This window comes from Coenobita brevimanus, chromosome 93 (genome assembly GCF_032717465.1).
Source record: "Coenobita brevimanus isolate Jiangsu-jjx chromosome 93, ASM3271746v2, whole genome shotgun sequence".
Taxonomy (NCBI): domain Eukaryota; kingdom Metazoa; phylum Arthropoda; class Malacostraca; order Decapoda; family Coenobitidae; genus Coenobita; species Coenobita brevimanus.
In genome coordinates this window covers 36,470,071-36,475,520 of record NC_137046.1, presented here as the reverse complement: position 1 = coordinate 36,475,520, position 5,450 = coordinate 36,470,071, and positions in this window count along the sequence as shown.

The window sequence follows — 5,450 nt, the reverse complement described above, 5'->3', positions numbered from 1 at the left end:
TACCTTCGTCACATCAGGTACAGTATATGAGAACAACTCGAGAACATCTTCGTGGTGTTGATGAAGAAAACTTTACAAGAAACCGTCACTGAACTGAAACCCTTAATCGTACAGCACCCATTTTCACAAAATATACTTTTATGCCCCCTCTCCCCTCCAATACAGTTCCAGTTCATTGCACCTGTTTGATTTCCTCCACGCTCATTTTTTGTCTCCCTCCCCTTCCGACTTTCACTCTTGGAGTATAAATGAGATTTCTCTGTAATCAAATCACTTATTATACGACGCCTATTTCCAAAGTGTATACGTTCCCGCTCAAGCCCCACCGCTCCAAATTTGTAGTCCGTCCCACCCATTTGTTTCATCACCATTCCCATTTCTTCACCTCACCTTTGACAGTTTCATGGCGAGGCGCAGGAAACGCGGTTGATGAGTACACGTGCCCTTTATGCACGTCACGGGACTTGATTGTGTCTTCCATTCTTTAATAGGTAGTAAAACTGTAAAGCATTCAATTGTTGCATATTCCAGAAAGCTCATCTCCCCGAACCATTTTTTTTTTTCCTATTCTCCGTCCACTTCGTACTCCTACGTAAGAGCTGGTGCCTTGGTGCGTTCTTCACTTCCAAGCCAGCCAAGCTTTCTTGCAAAGCATAGTCTGTTATTCAGGCGCTCTTCTACCCTGAAATTCTTTGTCTTACCTCATCACCCAGTTCCATACTCTTCCAACCTCACCATCCATGAATTTTACTCGTCCTTTTTCTTACTCCAGGATTCATACATCTACATCCCTACCTCGCCATCCATGCGTCTATGCACCTGCCTCACCATTCATGCATCTATACTCCTGCCTCACCATTCATGCATCTATACTCCTGCCTCACCATCCATGCTTCTATACTCCTGCCTCACCATTCATGCATCTATATTCCTGCCTCACCATCCATGCGTCTATACTCCTGCCTCACCATTCATGCATCTATACTTCTGCCTCACTATCCATGTGTCTATACTCCTGCTTCACCGTCCATGCTTCTATACTCCTGCCTCACCGTCTATGCGTCTGTACTCCTGCCTCACCATTCATGCGTCTATACCGCCTCACTTTCAGACATCTATACTTCTGCTTCACCATTCAGATATCTATACTCCTGCTTCGCCATTCATGCATCTATCCTCCTGCTTCGTCCTCAATTCGTCTACCTTTACCCATTACTTTAAAATTTCCAAATACTTAAGAATTTTCACCTCCTTCTCCATTCTTCTCCTACAGTTCAGATGATAATTCTTTTGGTACCCTAAGCTGTGAATTGAAATAAACAGATTCAAACCCTGTTCTCTCATGCTCATTATATACTCTTACAGACGTATACCTTCGCTATCCTTTTACACGCGTTATCAAATTAATTTATCGTCCTCCGAAGTTGATTTTTGCTATTTTAATAATCCTTAAGCATTAGCTACATTTTTCCCATGTATTTCCATCTTGATTCATTCTCATCTCTGCTGTTCTTGCCGTGACATGTCTTGTAACACTATATTGACCCGATCAACTCGTTGATATTCTTTTATTTTGTCTTCACCATTTTCGGACGCTTTTCTGTACGTTAGGACAGGCTTTTCGAACTAGAGGGATTAGATATAGCCTTCATTAATCCTATTACTGCTAGACTACTCGCGCAAACTGAATAAAATCATCTGAAAGTAGCAAGACTAAAAGGAAAAATTCGTCACAGTCATGAAGACAGAATAATCAAGATGATTTAACCCAGCCTTGTCTCACTTACCTCAGAAGCATACAGGTAAATTAGCCTCCTCTGACTCGTGCAGATTATGTTCTACTTTCCATGCATGAGGTTTTTGCTTCCCCCAGTAACTTCCTTCATATCTGTGTACTTTTAGCTCCTGCCGTACAGCATCCCATCCAACCATATCACTGGCTTTCTTCACATCCACGAAGACAGCAAAGGAAGTTCTTGCTAATCATATGCATTTCAACCATGATTCTCAGGGTAAACATAATGGTCTCTCAGTCTTTCCTTTCTGAGCCCTCTCCCTGTGCTCATCTCCTGTACTGTCCTGTCGTCTTCAGTACTCCTGTGATTACTGTTATACGCTCGTTGTGGTATGCCCAACAGATTTATTTTTCCGTCAAATTTACATGTATCCCTGCTACTATTTCCTTCGTGCAGTAATACAGTAATTGTCCTCTAGCAGTCGTACTTCCTCCGCCATCCTTATACCCCAACCTCTTCGTACGTGGACCTAAAATAAGGACCTGTATTGCATATTGGACGGTTGCCGGTCGTAGGGTAAAGGAAGATTGGATGTTAGCAAAAATTAATCCTCTGCCATAATGACCCATGTGCAGTTGATAGACATTAGTTTTACGTCTTCTTTTTCCTCCTCCTCCTCCTCCTCCTCCTCCTCCTCTTTTTACACCATCCACTGCTGTCGCCCCTCTCAATGTAAACCTATGTATTGCAGCGCTGACTTCCTCTTTACTTATTTCTTGCAACGAATTCATCCTACTTCCCCCTCCCCCCCGCGCCTATTTCCCTATAAGTATTTTCATCACGGTTACAGTCTGCAGCTGAAGGGTTGCTAAATTATTCCTTCCACTTTTTCAATTAACCTCTTCGTCCTCATGCATCACTACTTCATTTGCAAATGTGCTTAAAATTTTATTCATCTTTCACCTCTTTTGCTTCTCACTTTCTGGTGGATAATAGTCATAAGCTGAGAGAGGCTTGTGCATTTCTCTGTCAGTAGGTGATTATCTTTGATTTAATGCGTCAGGGAGAAGAGTGACAGACATGCCTTAAGCGTGAAGTATTCGCAGTGGAACAAGAGAAAATCTTGTTCCAGGTTGTGCATTTCTAAGTTTCCCATTATCACTACTTTTTTCTCTTAGCTTCTGTACTTGTATTGTTGCTTTCTGTTCTCTGAATAAGGATAATTTACGACCGCATTATTGAGAATGAGTACATTGAAATCTAAGCAGCTCCCCAGTTTTTATACTGTCATTCACTGAACACCATTAGCCATTAGATATGATCAGCCGCATCCCACATGACAGAGTGCAGTCAGTAAAAATGAAGAAAGGTGAGTCATATTTTAATCGTTATCACATGCTTCTGAAATTTTCATATAAAACAGGAGGAATACCTTGGCGCTCTTGATTTTAATAATACGAACCTTAACTTCTTGCCAAACTGTCCATTTGCCTTTCTTCTTACATTCTTCATTATCATGCCTAACTCTAATTCTTTGTATCCCGTCTCCCGCGATTATCCAACCTCCTTAAGTATACCATATTGTAGCAGTCTCCTTAGTTTTTTTTTTTTTTTTTTTTTTTTACGATTCCTAAGCTCCCTGAATCAAGTACTTTCTGATCTTGAATTTTTCTACTAATATAGCCGACTTGTTTTTGCCTGACGTAACAGGATATGACTTTTCGGTAAATGACATGTAATTAGGGGATCATGAATACATTGGCGATGATAGTATATGTTAACATTATTGCTGTGTTGTCTTTGCGCGCGCGCACACACACACACACACACACACACACACACACACACACACACACACACACACACACACACACACACACACACACACACACACACACACACACACACACACACACACACACACACACACACACACACACACACACACACACACACACACACACACACACACACACACACACACACACACACACACACACACACACACACACACACACACACACACACACACACACACACACACACACACACACACACACACACACACACACACACACACACACACACACACACACACACACACACACACACACACACACACACACACACACACACACACACACACACACACACACACACACACACACACACACACACACACACACACACACACACACACACACACACACACACACACACACACACACACACACACACACACACACACACACACACACACACCGCGAGAGAGAGAGAGAATATTCATATACAACGAGAGTACTTCCGACTATGCGATCATTTTTTAAGCCAGTACTGTTTCATCCGCCACACACTCGTACGGCGGGCGAGAGAGGACACAAATACAGTAACGAGCGAGGAAGAGAGGGTGATAAAAGCAGCTGTGACGGGGGAAGATAGGAGCAATCTGTTTACATGGCCAGTTGTAGGGAATGCCTTGCTGGACGCCGATAACCCACCGATCACTCTGCCCGTCTCCGGCGCAAAGTGGGAGCTGTCTGTCTGTGAGGGTCTTGTCACACCAAGGTCGGAATCAGATACAGGGTCGATGGCTACAGTAGGTGGCATTGGAGGCTTTGTCGTGTCTCATGCTAAGCGATTTATTGTGCATATTACACAATGATCTTCTCGTGTGCGCTGTGTATATCACTTGAACTTGACATATCTGGTATCAGTAACATACAAGTGGATGTTGCGGTATAATATGCAGAATATATAAATAATTCAGAAGGATGTGTCACGATGTCTCCAGAGCCACCAATAGATTACGGCCCTGTTTTCAAGCAAGGTACCCGATCTTATAGGTCGGGGTACAGGTTGGAAAAAGAACAGTCCTCTTCAGTGTACCATTTTCTGGGCATTCAGTTTTTCAGTAGAATGCAGGAGACAGTCAGAAAGGGGGCTTTTTTTTTTTTTCATTATGCTGTTTCCAGACTATTCAGCTTAGAAAAGACGTCTCAAAGGGATTATGGAACCGTACCTAAGTCGTCCAGTTCGAGAAGGCTCCTCTGTTTAGATGTTGTGCAATCATCTGGGGCTAGCAAGACTAGAGCATAGAAGACATCAGTGTATTAAAGAGGTTAATAGTAAAAACTGTGCTAGAGACTAGGTAATAGTTTCCCCGATAATTTCAACGCATCTTAAAAAAATAAATAAATTAAAAAAAAATCCCTAAAGCTTCATTATCGCTTCATATTTATATTGATGCAATACCGAAAAAATTGCTGTCCTATGTGACTGTACAACTAATTTATGATAATACATGGACGTTCATTATTTCGTTCCTTTGGTATACGATTTGTAGTGTCGGTTATCATTATCTGTCGACAGCTAAACCTCTCTGGATATTTCGTAACACCTCTTTCATAGTTACTGATTACACACGTTAGCTACACCTGCATATCTTCTTTTAGGGTATTAGTGCAAACTTTTTCGAAATTAAAATGATATAACATGCAAGAGAATGTAAAGGTGTATTTGGCAAAATAAATCGCTAAGGAATAGGTGCTACGAAGTCTTCTATGTTTCCCATTGTATATTCCCCATTGTCAGATATATTCAAACAACCACATTTGCCGCCAAACAATAAGCCTATTTCTGGTGGCTTAGACCTCTTCCATAGCCATGAAATTTGCCTCCCAAGCCTTGCTATTGTCGTTTATGTATTGATGTGTT